Below are 21,376 nucleotides of genomic sequence, written 5' to 3' on the forward strand. Positions count from 1 at the left end.
CTTAATTCTCACAACCACTCTGAGGTGGGAACTATTATCATGCCCATTTTACAGATAAGGTAACAAAGGCCCAGGGAGTAAGATAACAGGCTCCTACAGCCAGAAAGAGGCATGGCTGGGCGCAGGGGGACGACTCTGGCAGTTACGCTCCAGATCCTATTCTATAGCCACCACCTCTGCCCCCTTGCCTAGCTGGGCTTCATGTCAGTAACACATGCTCATATCATCTCCTTGAGGGAAACAAAGCCGCCATTATTCTAGCAGGCAAGGCTGTGCTAAGGGTGCAGACCAGGTGCAGGGTTGGTTGGTCGCCAGCTGCAAGTGCTGCCCTGAAACCCCTGCCTGCTGCTAGCTCTGAGCTCTAAGCTTTTTGAACTTGGCCATTTAACGAATGCTCACCGGCCTCACTTTTATCATTTAAATCAGCCTCTCTCTGTGGGGTTGCTGTGAGGAGGAGAGGAGGTATTTCTGCCAAGCACTTAGCAGGGCTTGGTGGGCAGAAAGCATTTGATGAGGAGGCAGGAAAGCTCTTGGGGCCTCAGTCCACATGGCTCTGTTTCGTGCTGGAGCTCCCGTTCTGCCAAGAGCCCATGAAACCAAAAGTAATTTAAAAATAACTCGTCTTTCACTTGCATTTCTCATTGCGAAGTGAACACACAGTCCTCAGCAATGCTTTTGATTTCTCTCAGTGGCAGTGTGAGATTCTCAGTGCTTCTCACACTTCTCTTTCTGCCTTCTCTCGCCATCGCTCTCACCTGCCGCAGATGCCTCTGCTCTCCACCGGCTCTCAGCCTCTCCTGCCCTTGGCTGTTTTCCATGCCCTCCTCTCTTCCCCTGAGTTGTATCTCAAGAATGGCTGATAGAGCGACGCTCCTTTCCTCAGAGGAGGGGCTCGGGAGAGACCAAGGAGAGTGGAGCTAGGACCCTCCAAGAGATGAGAGAGTCTGAGAACTTGTCCATTATTTTTATCCCCCAACACCAACCATTGCTATTGTTTGGTAAAGGAGGAGGTGCCTGTATTCGTTTCCTTGGGCTGCTCTAACAAAATACCACAAACTGGGTGATTTTAAGCACAAGAAATTTATTCTCTCACATTTCTGGAGGCTAGAAGCCAGAAATCAAGTGGGCAGTGGGGCCATGGTCTTGCTGAAGGCTCTGGGAGAGGATTCTTCTTTGCCTCTTCCCAGCCTCTCATGGTTGTTGGCAATCTTTGGCTTGTAGATGCATCATGTCAGTCGCTAACTTCGTCTTGACATGGCCTTCTCTATGTTCAAATTTCCCCTTCTTATAAGAATACCAATCATTGGACTAAGGCCCACTTTAATCCATTATGACCTCATTTTAGCCTGATTACATCTGCAAAGACTCTACTACCATTCAGATTCAGAGGCTAAGTCATATCTTTTTAAGGAACACAATTCGACCCAATCACAACAATGCCCTATTGCTCAGCTTGATTCTAAGCCAACCCATTCCCAGACTGCATCCCCAGAACTGGTTCCCTCAAGTGTTTGAAGGTGTCTCTGACTTTAGTCCAGATGAACCTGGGAGTCCTCTGTTTGTGGACCAATTGTCGAAACTCCCACTAGCTCTAGTCTCTTATGGATCAGTCAGGTGCTTGCCTGATGTCATGAGGAACGCTGAGGAGGAAAAGGACCAGAAGCATAGCCAGTGAGGAAATACATTTTCCAGAAGTGATAACTTTTCAACAGCTTTTTGAAAAGGTAATATATTGACCTAATGTTTTATTTATTTATTCTTAAATTTTTATTTATTTTTGATAGAGAAAGCATGAGCAGGGGAGGGGCAGAGAGAGAGGGGGACAGAGGATCTGAAGCGGGCTCTGCACTGAGAGCAGTGAGCCCAACGTGAGCCTCGAACTCACACAGTGAGATCATGACCTGAGCCGAAGTCAGACAGATGCTTAACCAACTGAGCCACCCAAGGTGGCCCTTGACAAAATGTTTTAAAGGTAGTATGTAAACATAATATTTTATTAAGACTATGAGTGAAAAATGTTTTTCTCCTATGAAGAATCAGTCTGAAATACAATGTTAATAGCTATGCCATATTAGTGGGGGAAAGAGGAACTATTTAATAACTGGAACTAGAAAAACATACATATGGATTAAAAATGAAACAGGATCCCCATTTAACACCACACACATGAAATCAACTCTGAAGGGATTAAGGACAGTGTCGAAGCATGTTTATCTTTGTGGAAAAGATAGATGGCTATCTTTCTTGCACTCGAGAAAGGAAAATTTGGGGGATACCTGGCTAACTCAGTTGGTGGAGTATATGACTCTTCATCTCAGGGTTGTGAGTTTGAGACCCACATCAGGTGTTGAGATTACCTAAAAATAAAATATTTTCTTTTGAAAAAGGAAAATTTCCTTAAGAAAGTATAAGAAAGCACCAGCCAGGGCTACCTGATGCCTCCGTCGGTTGAGCACCTGACTCCAGCTCAGGTCATGATCTCACGGTTCGTGAGTTTGAGCCCCATGTCGGGCTCTGTGCTGACAGCTCAGAGCATGGAGCCTGCTTTGGATTCTGTGTCTCCCTCTCTCTCTCTGCCCTTCACCTGCTTGCTCTCTTTCTCAAAATAAATAAACATTAAAAAGAAAAAACAGGGTGCCTGGGTTGCATAGTCGGTTAAGTGTCTGACTCTTGATTTTGGCTCAGGTCACAATTTCACTGCTTCACAGGAGTTCCAGCCCCTCATCAGGCTCTGCACTGATATTGTGTTTCTGTGGCCTGAGGACTGGAGCACACCTCCTATTTGATGGAGGCGTTTCCTCCCCTTCCAGAGAGATCAGCTAGGTAGCATCTATACTGGACACAATGGCAGAGAAGATGTCACAGCCATTGTCATTAAGGGACGCCTCCTTTTTAATTAAAGGATTCATGATGGGCCAGCAGAGAAACACTTGACAGTTATTTAATCATTTGCACTTGATCTTACATAAGAAAGGCTTTCCCACAACACGCATGCCTGCTGAACCAGGGCAGAAGGTAACAGGAAGGAGGCCCCCTGAGTATTGTGATTACAGGGCCCACACCTGCCACCACACCCACACCCTGAGATTCCACGGAAGGGGTGGGGGAAATGTGATGGTTCAGAGACAAGAAAACAGAGAGATATTGTTATTATCTCCAAATTTTTTCCCAAAATATGAGATTTGCAAGTGACTCTGGGGCCTTATTTTCCCCGACCCCATTCCACCCCCAGGCCAGTATGCTTAACAAGATGAACGATGATGGTTCCTTACAGTTTGCAAAATGCTCTGTATAACATCATCACATTGGGACCCCCTTAAACACACACACACACACACACACATACACACACCCTGTGAGATGGTTGTGATTGTTACCTTTCATTTATAGCTGTCACTTTTATTTTACTGAGGCTCAGTGACTTGTCTAAGGTCACAGTCTTAGTGGCAGAGCTGAAAGTAAGACTCCTGACTCCCTGTCCAGTATTCTTACCCCATGTTGTTTATTTTTCACTAAGATCTTTGAAGTTTCCAGAGAGAAAGCTAGGAAGGGCATGTCGTGTCAGCAGGGAACGGCCACCTGCCCCCTCAGCTGGCACCTGGCCCTTTCCCATGAAAAGGCAGAATGGAAGCAGAGGAACAGAGCCTACATCCTGGCCTTCTGCAGCTGGGGGGGAAGTGGTGGCTCTGAAAGGAAATATCCAGAGAATGGCCTTCCTGCCACCTGAGCCAAAGATAGGGAGGAAGGAGCTGTGTTTCAGACCAGCAGCACTCCTGTCATTTGTTGCACGAACCCTCCAGACAATATCCCTTGGTGCCCCTGAATATGCTGTTTCCTCTGGCGAGTCTAGAAAAGGGTCTCTCGGGAATTGTTCCACTGTCATTTAAAACAGTCATTTAAAGGAAATGCTTCAAGGTGTTCTAGTTGTTTCTATCAAGTACTGATTGCTCATTGTAAAAATAATTTGGGAAAATACAGTCAAATAAAAAGTAGGAAAAAAGGTCACACAGCTACGAACTTACCCCCTGGCAGGGTATCTGTACACACACAGAGCATTCTTACCTCTCTTCAAGGCCCCAAATAAATTCTAACAGAAAGAGTTATGTTTCTACTCAGGATGTAGAAAGCTGCCCTAGCCTTTGCCATTTTGGACTTAAGCTAAAGGAATAGCCCCCTATCTGGAAGGTTTGAGCTCATGCAAGGGGGAAAAAGACATGACAGAACCATATTAAGGCTCTTAAAACTTCTTTTTGGGAGTGGCCTCTGTGGGTCCTACTCACATTTCACTGGCTAAGCCAAGTCACCTTCCAAGCATGATCTCAATGGAGTAGATAAGTATTAGCATCTTGCGAGAGGAACATTGAGTAATTGAGACCAGTGATACAATCTACCTCATGAGCATTTAAGAAGACTTAAATACAGCATTAAAACTTTCAGGAACTGGGGTGCCTGTGTGGCTCAGTCGGTTAAGTGTCTGACTTCGGCTCAGGTCATGATCTCACAGCTCGTGGGTTTGAGCCCGGCGTCAGGCTCTGTGCTGACAGCTCAGAGCCTGGAGCCTGCTTCAGCTTCTGTGTGTCTCTCTCTGCCCCTCCTCCACTCATGCTCGCGCTCTCTCTCAAAAATAAACAAACATTTAAAAAAATTAAAAAAACACTTTCTGGAACTAAAAACATGATGTTCTAATTAAAAACTCAGTAGATTAATTCAAAGAGCATAAGGGCAGAATGGAAAAATGAATCAATGCCCTGGAATATCAAGTAGAAGGAAATGTCAGACCACAGAACAGGACTACAAAGAGTTGAGGGAGAACAATAACTGTGTTATCAAAACGTGCGTATATTTAACACACTTACCTTTTACTAAAACCTAGGCATTAAGGACTCTAACCCATATGACAGCTGAAGAAACAGGCCCAGGAGGGTTAAGGGTCAATCCCAAGATCCCACAGCTGTGGCAAACCTGGTATTCACTCCCAGGTTGTCTGGTTTCTGTGACTGTGCTGTTAAATACTACTGTTAACCACATTTTCTGCTTCTTAATGGCCATGCTATTTTGCCATGATAAGACGTGGAGGGCATGCCTGGGTGCTCAGTCAGTCGAACACCTGACTTTTGATTTTGGCTCAGGTCATGATCCCAGGGTCATGGGATCCAGCCCCACGTCGTGCTGAACATGGAGCCTGCTTAAGACACTCTCTCTCCCTTTACCCCTCCCCCACATGCTATAAATAAATAAATAAATAAATAAATAAATAAATAAATAAATAAAATAAAACTTGGAGGACAGATTCAGGACACCTAATGAGAGAAATAGGCACTCATGAAGGATAAAAGGGATTGCTGGAGGTGGTATAGGAATTAAATAAATGATAGGAGAAAGTAAGTCTGACTTTAAGAAAGACTTGCAGTTTAAAAGAGCTCACTGAGTTCCAGGCTGAGATTAAGAAAAAAGACATCTGGTAACATCCTGTAAAATTCCTCAATTCCCAGGACACAGAATTTGTATGAGCTTCCAGACGAAAAGAACAAATAACTTATAAAGGAGCCTCAGATTGTTCATCGGGATTTTCTTTCCTTCCTTCCTCCCTCCCTCCCTCCCTCCCTCCCTCCCTCCCTCCCTTTCTTCCTTCCTTCCTTCCTTCCTTCCTTCCTTCCTTCCTTCCTTCCTTCCTTCGTTTCTTTTAAATGTTTATTTATTTTTGAGAGAGAGAGAGAGAGAGAGAGAGAGAGAGAACATGAGCAGGGGAGGGGCAGAGAGAGGGGGACAGAGGATCTGAAGCAGGCTCCTCACTGACAGCAGCAAGCCTGATGCTGGGCAGAGATCATGACTTGAGCTGAAGTCTGATGCTCAAAGCTCAACTGACTGAGCCACCCAAGCATTCCCGTGGGACTTTTCATTTGCAACATTGGAAGCTAGAAGACTGTGAATAACACCTAATGACAACTGAAAGAAAATGAACTTGACCTAGGAATTCTATAAGCCCACCTGACAAGTGTCACCCGTCAGGGTGAAAGTTATTTTTGAATATGATATAGCAAAGAAAAGTATATCACCCACACACTTCATTTGAGGAATTTATTCAGAAGAAGAGCCTCTTTCCAAGCAACAAATGAATCAAGGCAAAAATCTCAGGATAGGGGAAGATGAAAAACAAGGAAATAGTAATGGTTAAGAAATAAGGCTAATATTTAATATACATTTGTATGCCTAAATCTAAATGAATAATGACAGAGCGACTAGCAATTTTTCCCCTAAGTTTGGATTTACAATTATGATGGAGAGTTAAAAACACTGCTTTATAATCAAATCTAGCAGGAAAAAGAAAATGAAATCCTAGAGGAATGGACTATTTCATTAACAAATTAAATTACAGTAATGTAAGTAGGCACTCTGATTAGAGAGAATGAGATAAGACCAGCTCTTCACGGGTGGAATAGGACCCTGCCCCTCTCTGCAAACATTCTTCTCCTGTCTGCTCACTGAATTTTAAATCAAGATGAGAAACAAGTTCTTTGCTTTGAGGCTTTGTTCTCTGCTCAGAGATCTCCTAGGACTTGAAAATGTCTTTATTTTAAATGATGGCAATCACTGCCCTTCAGCAGGATTTTGCTTGTTAAATTTTATCCTGAGAAGAGCTTTAGTAAGGAATTTACAGGGCACAGCATGAATTCCAGGAAGAGGTGCATGAAAGGATAAGAGAGGGGGGCAAAGACCTGGAAGGAATTAACGGGGAGGGGGGTGTTCTGCTCCACTTCAGACCCTCTGGTCTGCCTCAGGGGTTGGCGTCCCAACTCCCAGCACTTCCCTTCCCTTCCTCTTCTCTCTGACTGTCCTTTGCCTTCATTTCTCCACAACGGCATTGAAATTGTTAGTGTCATGAGTGATGGGACAAAGCATTTCTTTTTTTCAGCCTAATTTATGAGAGAAACAGCTGCTACTCATGGAATTTCTCAAGCTCAGAGCATAATTAAGTGTGACTTTTTGCCCTGAAAAATGACTTTGGGGAGCTCCTGGGTGAGCAGTCTCCTTGACATTTAAAAGTGTGAACCTTATCTGGAGCAGCCCTTTGTAGGCTAATAGACCTCATTGAACTTGAGCCATTTCAGCCCCACTGTAGTTCTTTTTCATTTCTGTTTTTCAATTACACATCAGCAGAAGATTCAGTTTGAATATAAGGGCATTTTTCGTTAATCCAGAGAACCAATATAAAACTTAAGTGGCCATAGTTTACAGAGAATACAGGGAAATAAATATTGCATTGGTTTTCTTTCCTGTGTTCATTTCCTCTTGTTGTTATTGATATGCAAGGAACATAAGCTGGAGGCCTGAGAGTTCTCTCAGGTTCTCACATCTCCAGCCCCAAACGTATCTTGTCCCTGGCTCCTCTGCTCTGCCATGACCTTCGACAGCTCCAGTGTTCAACCAGCTGTACCTCTTTCTGCCTTCTTTCCCTGCCACATTTGTATCTATTACAAGAATGACCTCGTTGTAGGTGCCAGTATTTTTCAATTATAAAGATTGCTCCATTTGGGCGTGATTACACAGACATATCATTTTTATTACAAATAGCTACTATAAAGTGCAAAGGCACTGTGGTAGGCATTTTATACACATTTTCTCTATTCTTACACAACCATGTACACTTGATATTATGATTCCTGTTTCACAGATGATGTTTTGGTTATCTCTTGCTGTGTAATGATCACCCCCAAGACTTTCGTGGATTAAAACAATGATTTATATGCTTAGACTTCTTCTGTTAGTTGGGATGGTCAGCTGGGTGGTTCTCTCTTGGACTTTCACATGTGGTTGTAATCAGATGGTGGCTAGGGCTGGAGTCAGTGAGACTGGACATCTAAGATGGCTTCTTTACTTATGTGTCTGATGTCTCAGCTGAGATGACAGGACAGCTGGAGGCTGGCTAGGTATATGTATTTCCACATGGTCTCTCCCTGTTGGGCTCCCTCACAGCAGCATAGTATCAAGCCAGCTGGACTTCTTACGTGACCACTGGCTTCCCCAGAGCTAGTGTTCCAAGAGATCAGGGCTTCTTATGACCTAGCATCACTTCTGCTGCATCCCATTGGTCATTTTATGCAGCCAAGTTCAATGTGGAACTACAGAAGAATGGGAACCCTGTGAGACAGGGTTCACTGTTGAGTAGAGGGCATCTTCGCAGACTAGCTACCGTAGGTGAGGAAATCAAGGGTCTGATGGGTTATGCCATGTCCCCAAGATTATACTTCTAGTAAGTGGCAAAATTGAGATTTGAACCTAAGCAGTCTGTCTGACCCCAAACTCTTTCTTTATCATTCTATTTCTTGTGTTTGGTTACTTTGGTTCTCTAGTATAGCATATCAAATACTGTCTCTAGGATGGTCTCCTTTAACTTTTGCCAGTTGGCTGACAGCATCAAGAGTGGCTTGGCTGAGTTAACAGGGAAGAAATCAGGTAAAAGGAGCAGCACAACTACCCAAAATTCCTTTGGGGCCCTATTTTTAGGATGAAACCACTCAAATGTTCCTCAAATCAAAAGATATTTCATTAGTGGCTGGTCAGTTATGCTGCCATCCCCAAAGAAGACCAAAACGTCTCTCTTTTAGCTGCACTCTGGGGACCATGAAAATAGCCCTTCGACCATTCCTACAGTTGACCATTAGGACATTGATGAGCAATCATCTGTTTAGACAGAATATATGTTGTCTCAAAATGAAGACTTTGGCAATGTCAGGAAAAGAACAATTGGGGTAATGACGATCCCTTATATTTGTAAGTGTCCTGTAGCTTGTAAAGCACATCCACATATTTTATGGAGTCAAGACAGACTGGTTTTGCTTTAAAAAAAATCCCAGTACCTTAAAACAACAAAGGTTTATATCTCACTCACGGTATGGGTTCATTACAGATTACTCTGTTCATATACCTCTTCCCTCTCACTCAAAGGCAATGGAGCAGCCACTATTCAGAACATTGCTCGTGATCATGGCAATGTCATAGTAGGTCTCAGTCACAAATTAAACATTTGGCCCAAAAATGACATGAATCACTTCTCAAAATTTATTAGCCAAAGAAAATAATTGGCTGGAACTGGTCACATGACTGTACCCAACCACAAGGACACCAATGTAGGGTTTCAGAACGAATCAGTCTAATATGTGCCATTTTGGCATATGAATTATTTTTTAGCTGAAAATAATCAAGGCCCAAAAGACTCAGGAAGAAACTTTGACCTTCCCCCTAACTGCCTAAAAGAATTCAGATAGAGGACCTGTTCCAGGAAGGGAGCTATCACTATAATAACCTCATCATGATACAAACTAGGGAGGACTTTAGCATAATCTGTTAAAATTCTTCTCTCTGTCCCACTGTTTCTGTATGGCCCAGCAAACATTTGTTTGCCAAACATTTACTCTTTTTCATCTTCCTGTAAAATTTCTTCCTTCTCTTTGAAGTCCCAGACCCTACTCCCTTCTCCTTAGCTCAGAATGACATATATACATAATTTTGCCTGACTGTTTTTGGAGTCCCTCATATTTATGTGGATTCCTCATATGTACAGAGTTAAATTTGATTTTCTCCATTAATCTGGCTCATGTTGATTTGATTCTTAGACCAGCCAGAAGAATCTTGAAGAGTATAGGAAAAATTTTCCTTCCCAACATCAAGAAGTATAATCTAACATGTGTCTAGAAGGGGATAAAAATGAAATGACTATTTGGCAATAGCACTAATAATTATGACATATAAATGGCCTTATAGTTTTTCTTAGCAATGCAAGGAGTTGTGGAATTATTCTCATTTTTCAGAAGTATGGAAAAGGCAGAAATGGCAGAGAAGCTTGTTACAGTATGTGAATTATGTCTCAGTGGAGCTTGTAGGGGTGGAAAAATTTTTCCCTTCTTCCCTTCTAGGTTCTTTGGCTAGTCTAGTAATTAGATGGATATAAGACAGATTAACAGGAGAAAAACAAACAAATTTCATACATACAGGAGCCCCATAAAAATATGACACCCAAAGAACAGCCAGGTAATTGAGGTTTATATAGCATCCTGAGTTAAGGAAAAGTGTAGAGGTCTGGGAATACAAAGGAAAGAAAGGACACTCACATGAAGGTGAGAGGAGATGTTTATAAAACAAAGGTTACCCTACTATGCAGATAAGTTTCTTAGGTAAAAAAGTATTTCTGGTAATAGCTCTCCTTCTGGTACAGACCCACTTTCCAATGTAAATTTAGGCAGTTGAGGGGGAGGTAAAGAACTTTCCCTGGATCTGCTGGTTTTTGATTGCCTTTAGCTCAAAATAATCCTTATGTCAGAGAGACATATTTTGGGGTGGCAAAATCTGCTCCCCTTCAAGCTGTTATAAAAAACTGAAGGTGGGTGAAAGATGAGGTGGAGTGTATGACTTATAAGGAGAATAAACTCTGTCTTTTACAAGCCTGGTTAATATACAATCACCTTAGAGTTCCTATCCTATTCATAGCACATAAGAGAAGCAGTGGCTGTTAACTTGGGGTCTATAGATAGAGGGGGATGGTTCACAAACTCACCCCAAAATTGTAGAGAAAATAAAGGTGTATAGATGTTCATTTTGGGAGAGAGATGATCCACAGTTTGTATCAGCTTCCTAAAGAAGTCTATGAATGCCAGAGGTTAAAAGAAAGAACAATGGACCAAGAGTCAGGAAACTGAGTCCTAACTCTGTCTAGCTCTAACAAGCTGACAAATTGCTTGTCTTCTTCATTCGTAAAGTGAGAGGCAGGACTCAAGCTCCCTTCTAGCTAGGTGCACAAGGTGCAGGCTAGTTTATGGTCAGACAGATCTGAGTTTATATCCTGGCTCTACTTCTTACTAATTGCATGCCATTATGCCAGTTCTAGAAACTGTGTCAAAGATGAATACCAATGCAGCATTCTTGGGAGGATTAGCAACCAGGAGTAGAGAACACCTGGAAGTCATTATTATTAAATGATGCTTCCTATGAGTCTATGTCTGGTTTAAGTCCTGCTGAGCATTAAATACCTTCGGTGAATGGGCATGGTATTCAGGGAACTCAGTGGTGCCAAATCCAGATGTCAGCAAGGCCTTGCCCTTGGCTGGTTCCTACTCTAGAAAGGAAGTCTGGGTGGAAGCTTTGCCCAGCGTCATCCATGGACACACTATGCCTGACTCATCCCCTTCCTGAGCTCCCCAGCAAGGCCAGCTCCTGCCCCTGCTTGCTTCTCTAGGCCTGAGGTCTTGCTGAGTTATCATCGTCTGAGCCATGACTTCAGTGGAAGGCATCTCTAAGAGACTGAACTCACAAAAAAAATGCCAATACTGATGGAGCCACAAAACCACCCCCTTGGCCATTCCAGCTTTCTTCACTGGCTGCTGCCCATGTTGTTACTACAACCATTATATCCCAGATTGACTCATTGCTTCTTGCTATAGCTAGGGGAGGAATTATTACTCCTAGTTTAGACTTAAGGTGTCTGAAACCCAAAATAATCAGGTAACCTATTCAAGGAAACACAGTGAGCTGGTGGTAGCCAGGTCAGACCTCCTGTCTCTTGGTTCCTTGTCATCTCCAGGCACAGTGTTATTGTGTTAGTTTCCTATTGCTGCCATAACAAATAACCACATATTTAGTGGCTTAAAACAACACAAATTAATTAAAAACAACAATGAGATACACAGTGAGATACCCACTACATACCTATCAGAATGGCCAAAATCCAGAGTGCTGCCAACACTAAATGCTGGTGAGGATGTGGAGCCACAGGAACTCTTGTTTATTGCTGGTGGGAATGCAGAATGGTACAGCCACTTTGGAAGACAGTTTGGCATTTCTTACTAAATAAAATGTACTCTTACCATATGATCCAGCAACAGTACTCCTTGGCATTTACCCAAATGAGTTGAAAACTTATGTCTATACCAAAACCAACACACAGATGTTTATAGCAGCTTTTTTCATAATTGCCAGAGTTGGAAGCAACCACAATGTCCTTCAGTAGGTGAATGAATAAGTGAACTTTGATACAGAAGTGTTGGTCAGCGCTAAAAAGAAATGAGCTATCAAGTCATGAAAAGACATGGAAGAACCTTAAATGCATATTACTAAGTGAATGACACCAATGAGGAAAGGCTACATATTGTATGATTCCAACCATATGACATTGTAGAAAAGGCAAGACTGTGGAAACAGTAAAAAGATCAGTGGTTGCCAAGGTTTTGGAAGGTGGTGAACAGGAGGAGCACAGAGGATTTTTAGGGCAGTGAAAATAGCCTACATGACACTATAATGATGGATGTATGTCATTGTAGATTTGTCAAAATTTGTAGAATGTACAACACCGAGAGTGAATCCTAATGTGAATTATAGACTTTGGGTGATTATGATATGTCAGTGCAGGTTCATCAATTATAACAAATGGATCACTCTGGTGGGGAATGCTGACAATGGGCAAGGCTATTTCTGTGTGAGGGAAGCGGGGGGCGGGGTATGTGGAAAATCTCTGTACTTTCCCATCAATTTTGTTGTGAACCTAAAACTTCTCTTAAAACTAAAGTTAAAAAAATTATTATCTAACAGTTCTGGAGGTCAGAACCTCATTGGACTGGAGGCTCCAGGGGAAAATAGATTTGCTTGCCTGTTGCAGCTTCTAGAAGCTGCCTTCATTCCTTGGCTCATGGCCATCTCCTGTCCTCAGAGCTAGCAGTGGCTAGTCAAATTTTGTCTCATCGCATTTCCTTGAGACTCATTCTTCTGCCTCCTGCTCCCACATTTAAGAGCTCTTGTGATTGCATTTGGGCACACAAAATCTCCCTATTTTAAGCTCAGTTGATTAACAACTTTAATTACACCTGCAAACTTAATTCCATCTTGCCATGTACCCTAACATATTCATGAGTCCTGGGTATTAAGATGTGGACATCTTTGGAAGGTCATTATTCTTCCTCCCAGGGTCATGAATCAGTGTCCTGTGGTAGGAGATGGTGGTAATAATGGCACTGGTCATAGTCCAGCTGAGCCTGGCTTGAAGCTACAGATTAGTGTCTTTCTAATTTTCAAAGGTGGTTGAGTCTCATCAGCCCTTAACTTGGCTGGTGTCCCCATATTTTCCAAGCTCCCATCGTTACCTTTTACTTAAATATTTAGAGAAAATTACTCATAAACTGAGGCCAGAGGGATTCCCTCTCAAATATTTCCAAGAATTCCTGGACTTGTGTTCACCCTCATGGTTTGTCTCTTCTCACTCCATACTGCTCCTGGCTTCCCCTGGATCTTTCCAATTCCCCCATCACAGGTTCTACACAATATCTACACTTTGCTCCCAGACAGGGACCTGCCCACCATTCCTGAAACAGGGCTGTCTGGAGAGAAGTAGGCTAGGATGCCTAATCAATTCCACTTAAGGTTTGAAGACCCTTGGAAGGGTTTAACATGCAGGTGAGGGGAACCTCATTGGGAACTTAGTACAGGCAGTCCCCAGTGCTCTGGTCACACTGTGTCGAGAGAGGCCTTTACTCAGGTCTTCCTCCTTGGGCCCAGCCCAAACCCCTCTCTCCTCTGAAACCCCAGGCCCCATGTTTCTTCTTCTAGGACCACTAAAGGAAACAGAAACCCTCGAATATTGACTTTATCATGCAGAGTTTAGCCACTTCAACCTGGCCTCCTACCTTTACGTAACCAAAAAGCCCATTAAAGTGTTTTCCCAAACAAAAGATAAATTCTTTGCCTAGGAATTCTTCTCCCACTCTTGGAATGTGAAAATGCTGCAGTTAAAAAATACAGCGAAGCAAAAACAGCTCCCTTTATTTCTAGTTTCATTATTTAGCACAGAAATCAAGGGTCAGTATGTGTGTTGTGATGTAAAAGACACAACACACATACTAATACATACACACACATACATGCACACATACAACTTAATCAAAGAAGCGATACCCACCCTTATTACTTGGGATACACGTATATTTTCTATTCATTTTTTAAAATGTTGATCAGAACTCACTAATTTTTTTTCACAATCTGCTGATGACTCACAACCTTCTCTTTGAAAAACATTGCACTAAACATAATACCCCCTTCTCTTCCCTCCCAGGCCTAGGATAAGTATTTGCATAATGCTTTAATGCCTACAAAGTGGGTTTTAAGGCATACATTATTCCATTTACTCCTCATGCAGTGCTAAAATGGCAATAATAACTCCCTTTTTACAAATGGGGAAACCGAGATCTGTTAAAGAAGTTCATCCAGAATCACACAGCCAGAAAGCAAAGAGTTTGGATGCAGATCTTTGAGTCTAAACCCAGTGGTCTTTTCACTAAGACCAGACTCCCAGTTTCCTTTTATACACCCTTGTTAAATAACAAAAATCCAACTGAGTAAATTTGAAGATATAATTGGCTTTATTCAATGATTCATGAATCAGGCAGCATCCCATCTAGCAAGAGCTACAGAAAAGGAAAGGTTTTTAAAGGCAGAGAGGGGGTAGGACAAGAAAGTCATAAATGGAAAAAAAGGATTATTTTGGGCAAGATTACTTGCGTTTGGGGGTCAAAAAGGGTCTACTAGACAGATTACCTCACTAATGCTGACCAGGAAATTCCAGACTGACCAGTTAAGATTACATTCCTAGGGAAGGTTGAAACTGCAGTTAGATTAGGTAGCAAGTCTTGGTTTGGGGATATGGACTTAGCACAAGTGATTCCACTTTGGGCCTATCTCTCTCTCTCTTTTTTTAAATTTTTAAAATATTTATTTTTGAGACTGAGACAGAGTGAGTGGGGGAGGGGAAGAGAGAGAGGGAGACACAGAATTCGAAGCAGGCTCCAGGCTCTGAGCTGTCAGCACAGAGCCCAGTGTGGGGCTCCAACCCACGAACTGCAAAGATCATGACCTGAGCTGAAGTTGGACACTCAACCCAAGAACCCCTGGGCCTCTTTTTTAACAACTTTCACTCATGATATAGTTTAGGTTAAACTAGACAATATAAGCCCACCCCCCCCTTTTTTTTTTTGCATATGACAGATTCTTAGCGCTTTTAAAATCTCATACCTCTACTTTGTCAGCCTAAAGTTGGCACACCTGCCCTCCTTCCTCCCTCCTCGGAGGCAAGAGGCCCTAGCACCTGCCTTGGCTTTCACTGCGGCTGGTCTTCAGACCAAAGGATGCCTCCATGAGCAGCAGGAGGGTTCAATCTCTGCCCTGGGCCAGGAGGGAGCTTAGCCCTTGAAGCTGGGAGATGATAGTCAGGAAAGACAAATTGTGGGCCTGGAAAGCCACGAGGAGAGGTGATCTGGCCGTGAGAACAAGGAGCATTGGGCTGAGGGTTTCCTTCAGGAATATCAACTGATAGAAGGAACTGGGCATCATGTATCCAGAAAATGCTAGGCAGGCAACTGAAGGAAAATCTGGGGTTAGAAAACATGGATGCTGGTTTCCAAGTTCAAATACTGCTTCTCCCTCTTTCTGTCTTTGCCAGTTCTGCTTCCCTGGGTTTTCTACAAAAGCGATTGTTAGGAGGGGATTATCAACCTTCAAACACATAGGCTCTGTGTTTATAGAGAAAGCTATCAAAGTTTCTAAACACTGACCTGTCTAGAGAAACTGGTAAAGAAAAGGTTTCTAAACTGGGGCGCCTGGGTGGCTCATTTGCTTAAGTGTCCAACTTCAGCTCAGGTCATGATCTCGCGGTCTGGGAGTTCGAGCCCTGCGTCGGGCTCTGTGCTGACAGTTCAGAGCCTGGAGCCTGCTTTGGATTCTGTGTCTCCCTCTCTCTGCCCCTCCCCCCACTCACACTGTCTCTCTCTCTCTCTCTCTCTCTCTCAAAATAATAAACATTAAAAAAAAAAAAAAAAGAAAGAAAAATAGAAGGTTTCTAAATAGACTGCCAGGCCATTTAGACCCCTGTGAAGTGGTCTGTGAAGTGACCCCTGAGCTCAGAGAGAGGCTTATGATGGCCAAGAGGCCTGTTGGGGAGAACAGTTTCTCTTTTCTCTGGATCCAGTCCTGAGTGCTTAGTGCATCAAGCATTGTGTCTCCTTCAACCACCAACAACATCCCTTTGCCCCTCCACCCCTGTGTGGGCTCTTGGGGCTTGATCACCTGTATGGCACCTAATCTGAGACAATACCAACTGTAAGCTGCACTGCTATGTACCACTAAGCCAGAGAACTGCTGAAGAGAGAGTCTCCACATAAAAGCTGGGACACCAGAGATAAAGAAATCTTCCCAAGGAAGAGACTGGCTGGAAATGTGCATGTCTCCATCTTGGCACTGTGTAGAGTGAGAAAAACAATTCTCTCCTGAGAAGTCGGACCACAAGCCTGTCTTCATGGAGGTGTGAGGTCTGAATCTGCACTGTCAGTGTAGCCTAAAGAAGTCAAACAGAAAATGAGTGCAAGGTGACCTCAGGTTGCTGGTGTCCCAGAAGTGACCGGCAAACACATATCCTCTACCAGAGAACTCAGGTGTGATCCTGGCTAACAGCCATCGTAGGACACTGCTGATTTTGACACAGCCTGATTTCATGTGAAGAAATGTGTTCCTCAGAATTCACGATAGAGGGACATGAAACAGATGTGGCTGTTGGTGGCACTGGTGATTAATTCATCTGGGTTTGCCTGAAACTTTCTTCATTTTAGCCCTTAAAGTCACACTTCCAGTGACATCTCTCAGTCCTGGACAAAGGTTAATCACTCCGTCTAACCCACTCCTCTTCTGGGAACATCTTCTCTGGCCAAAGGGTCTTGTTTTATACCACACATCCCTGCCTAGGGGTAGGCTGACAGCAGCAGGGTATGCACCTAGGACCTGAGGCCTAACCCAGGAAGGTAAGAGAATTTGGAAATTTGCTTATGAGAACCTGAAGAACCAGGATGTTCTCTGAGAACACCAGGACTGGCCTGGCTATTCAGGTTCTCTTGGGTTGCTGTGAATTGAAATTGTTTCTATAAACTCCCTTTTATTTATTTACTTTTTGGAGGGTGAAGGAGTTAACTTCGGTATGTCTTTGGCCCTTCTGGCTAAAGGGGCCCTAATTGAGGCAGGGAGGCTGTCCCGCAGGCTTTTTAGAGGCTATGTGACCATCTGAGGTGCAGCCAAAAAGGGACAAGCAATGCCTGTGAGTGGGCATCCTGCATGCCCAGGAGACTGGAGCTCCTCAGGTCAGGTGCATAAATGAAGCACAAGCAACATGAGTTCCAGACGATGTAATTAGCAGAGCGATGTGAATTATTGCAAAAACAAAGGCCAAGAGAGCAGTTTAACAATGTCTGTGGTTTGTGTACTAAATAACTACTTGGAGTTGTGCTTGTTTCCAAGCTCCTTTTCAAATGTTTGCTGGGGATGAACAGTTAGAGACACCGATACTTTGTGTTTACTCAGGGGCCTGGGCTTCTCCAGGTAGTTTCACACAGATTACATCCTGCAGGCTTCTCAGCAGCCCCTAGAGCATCTGGAGGTGGGCTGGGAGAGCTGGGCCTGAATCCCCCAGCTGGGCCCACTCCTCCGGAGCAACGTGCTCTTGGACAAATTGCCTCTCTTCTCTCTTCCCTAGTTTTCCTCTGCTGTAAAATGGATCCCGGTCTCTGTGAGGCTCCAGAGAGCCTATGTGTGCAGAGTACTGCATATAGTGCGAGGCATGCAACAGGTTCTGTCACGAGGTGACCATGTTGTGCCCGCTGACAGAGTGTGTCTGCAGGGCAGGTCCCATGTTAGAGAAACAAGCACATTGTCTCCACCTCTCTGTGAGGTAGATATTCCTGCCTCCACTAAAAATCAGCTGGGACTGAGTGAGGTCAAGCAGCTTTGCTCAAGTGGGGTTGCGCTGTGGCAGAGCGGGGGACTCAGAACCCCGGAGGCAGTCTCTGGGTGCTGGGCTGACGCAAGCCCTCCATGGTGCTCGGAGGGGTCTACACAGGTGAAAGACACAGGCTCTCTCCTTTCTAATGGGCAGACCAGGGAAACTAGCATACTAGAGCTTGGGAGAACCAGGGAGGGTTTCATGCAGGGGGTGCCAGTGCTTTCCAGCTCTAGCCCAGCTCTGAATCTCCTATGGAGAGGGGGTGGCAGGACCCCCTGCTGAGGCTTCCACTGGCCTCACTGGCTGGAATTCACTAAGGCCTCCTTCTAATTACTTCCATCTCAGACCGTCTCCCTCACGTTGCTTGCCAGAGCTGGGGAGGAGGTCCTGTCGTAGACACCCCACACCTGATTCAGGGAGGGAAGTCATGCTCATTTCCTTTCTCCTTGGCTCCTTAGCCCCCTTGCCAAATGCTGAGCTTCCCTGAGCATCTCTCCTTCCTTGCCAAGGCCAAGAGTGAACTGGCAGCTCGGAATGGGATCTCCAAGCTAGAGGCTAACGGTGGCCTTAAAATTATGTGCAGGAATGAATTCTGAGCCAAAGTAGCTTTTTCTTTCTCTCTTGAAATTTTTTTATATTAAAAACCTTGTCAAGGGGCGCCTGGGTGGCTCAGTCGGTTGAGCGTCCGACTTCGGCTCAGGTCATGATCTCACAGTCTGTGGGTTCGAGCCCCGCATCGGGCTCTGTGCTGACAGCTCAGAGCCTGGAGCCTGTTTCAGATTCTGTGTCTCCCTCTTTCTCTGACCCTCCCCTGTTCATGCTCTCTTTCTCTGTCTCAAAAATAAATAAATGTTAAAAAAAGTTAAAAAAAAAAAACCAAAAAAAAAAAAACAAAAAAAAACCTTGTCAATGATTTTTAAATTGACTTGTACTCACTGCAACCAATGAAGCTATTGAAAGGAAAAAAGTTCATAAACACCTTCAACTGGCCCATAGCCCCTCTGGTGATCAGTGCTAACTGCTTGTGGGTCAGCTTTCACAACTTTCTCTATATTCATCGTTATGGACTAAATCATGTCCCTTGCTACCAAATTCGAATGTTAAAGCCCCGCTCCCCACTCCCACTACCTGTATTTGGAGATGGTCTGTAAGGAGGTAGTAAAGGTTAAGTGACTAATATGGGTGGGGTCTTACAGAGATGAGCCTTGAGAGGACACAGTGAGAAGACAGAGGTCTGCAAGCCAGACAGAGAGGTCTCACCGTGAACAACGCTGATTGCATCTTTACTTACCTTGGTCTTCAGTCCTCCAGAATCGTGAGAAAATACATTTCTGTTATTTAAGCCACCTGGTCTGTGTATTTTATTATGACAGCCCTAGCAGATGAATATACTTGTATAACCCCTACACAGAGATCCATGCACAGGGAAGAGTGGGTGCTTCATTTGTTGTTTACTTGAACAAAAATAGGATCGTGCTATGCTCACATTGCTCTGAAGCTAGCTTTTCTCATTAACAGTACTTACTGGCCACCTGGCTTCTTGCTCACACCCCACATCCAATTCCAATAGGACATCCTGCAGACCCCCCTTCAAAAGTGATTGGGGATGTGACCACCTGCTGCTTCTGCCACAGGGTTAAGCTCCACCCTCTCTGTCAGGAGAGCAGGCTCTTCACTCTTCTCGGCTCCCCCCGCCCCCTTGAGTCTGTTGTCACAGTAGCCAGAGGGTGACGGTGCTTCTCAGCTCAGAACCCTCAGTGGCTTCCCATCTTCCTCGGTGTACTTGATGTTCCTAGAGCTCACCAACCACACTCCCAAGTCATGGCTCTTGTTCCTGTCTAGACAGTCCTTCCTCCTGAATGCCATGAAGTTCCTTCCCTTACTTCCTTCCAGACTATCTCCCAACCCACCTTCATTATTCTTCACAGCACCTACTTACCACCATTACTTACATAGTTATTTGCTTGTCTGTGGTCTGTCTTTCTCCATTAAGAGGTGAATTCCACGAATAGCAAACCTTGTCTTGTTCCCTGTATCCCTAGAACTTAGTTCCCTAAGTTCTGTATCCCTAGAACTTAGAAGAGTGCCAGGTTCAGGCTGATGCTCAGTAAATGTCTAATGAATGAAAAAGTGCATAAATCTCCAAATGAGATACAAGTCCCAGTCAGATATGTCAAGATACAACTACCTTTTCAACAGTTGTGTAACATCTGCTAATGTGGATGGACCCCAGTTTGCTCAACCATCTCCCTATTGATGATGTTTAAATTGTTTCCACTTTTTCCTACTTTAAACAATGTTTGTGCTAAACATTTTTGCACAGCCACTCTAATATATTGGTCCTTTAATTTTTATAGGATATTTTCCCTAAAGCTGGGTTGAGATTGGCATACTTAAAATTTTAATAGCCATTACCAAATTTCCTTAGTCACTGTTCACAGGCAAATCCCAAAACAAGGCCTCAACCATTTTCCCAAACCGGGTCCAGGGTAATATTGCCCTTAGATTAGTCAAGAGTGCCTCCATCTTGAGCCTCCACATTTTAGAGGGCCCCACATGTCACAAATGGAAGAAATTAAATGTCACATGGGAACTTTTCTCCTATGAGATTCTGCATTCAGTTCTGGGCTGGCACAGTGTGATCTGTAACCCTGAACATGAATGCTCATGACCTAATACCCAAAGTCTCCACATTTCCTCCTATAAGTCTCAAAACAAGAGGCTGCTGAGTCCAAATCCTGTGAAGGTTGTGCCCCTGCTGACCCTGGAGATAGTCACTGCTTTGGAGTGAGAAAGAATTTAATTGGCTGGTATGTGTCAATAGAGAAGACAAATTAATTTGCTCCTCAGCTCAAAACCCTCTAGTGCCTTCCACTCCTCCCCTCAGAGAGCATGAATTCACTGGGTCCTGGTGTAACTAAATATTATTTCTCAGTGGTGCCAAGCATCCATTTTTTTCCCTTTTTTGTTCTCATTTGTGCTTCCAGAGGCATTCAGGAATTAGCTTGTATCCACAATAGTTGCACACGATATCAATGTCAGTTATCGATTGCTGTGCAACAAACCACACTGAAACTTAGTTGGTGGCTTAAAACAACAGTTTGCTTACAATTCTGGGCTAGGCCAGCTGGGTAGTTTTTATGCTGATCTCTGTAAGGGTCGCAGCAGCACCACTGGGCCTGGATGGTTCAAGATGGCTTTGTTCAAATGTTTGGCAGTGTGGTGGCTGTTGGCTGGGGTGCCTCAGTTCTCCAAATAGCCTTATACCTTCTAGACCTCTTTACATAGTGGCATAAATGTCCCAAGAGGAAAGCAAAAGCTACAAGCTGCACAGTGTTACTTCTGCCTCATTCTATGGACCAAATGAAGTAAGGGACGCCCAGATCCAAGGAGTGGGGTCCAAAGAAGAGATTCTATCTCTTGATGGGAGGCATGGTGAAAATCGTATTGCAAAGGAGCTGGGCACAGGGAGGTGTGATATGTCAGGGACCATTATATAACAATATACCTCTGTGTCTGGGGAACTTTTTGCCATACTAAAGAATTCATATTTTTCTTGCATTTGTGTACGTGTAGTTG

At 43.9% G+C, this 21,376-nt stretch overlaps 1 protein-coding gene and 1 long non-coding RNA gene across 3 annotated transcripts in view; one reads left to right on the forward strand and one right to left on the reverse strand.

Annotated features, from left to right (window-relative positions):
* The window catches only part of B3GNT2 (UDP-GlcNAc:betaGal beta-1,3-N-acetylglucosaminyltransferase 2), a 191,221-nt gene that overhangs the window by 86,861 nt on the left and 82,984 nt on the right, over nucleotides 1-21,376 (forward strand). The window lies entirely within an intron of this gene.
* LOC128311205 (uncharacterized) lies at nucleotides 715-19,842 on the reverse strand. The gene is made up of 3 exons (XR_008289344.1): nucleotides 19,750-19,842; nucleotides 11,701-11,782; nucleotides 715-1,640 (listed from the first exon to the last, which is right to left on the reverse strand). It is a non-coding gene; the product is annotated as an uncharacterized LOC128311205 (long non-coding RNA).

This window comes from Acinonyx jubatus, chromosome A3, assembly GCF_027475565.1.
Source record: "Acinonyx jubatus isolate Ajub_Pintada_27869175 chromosome A3, VMU_Ajub_asm_v1.0, whole genome shotgun sequence".
NCBI classification, from domain to species: Eukaryota; Metazoa; Chordata; class Mammalia; order Carnivora; family Felidae; genus Acinonyx; species Acinonyx jubatus.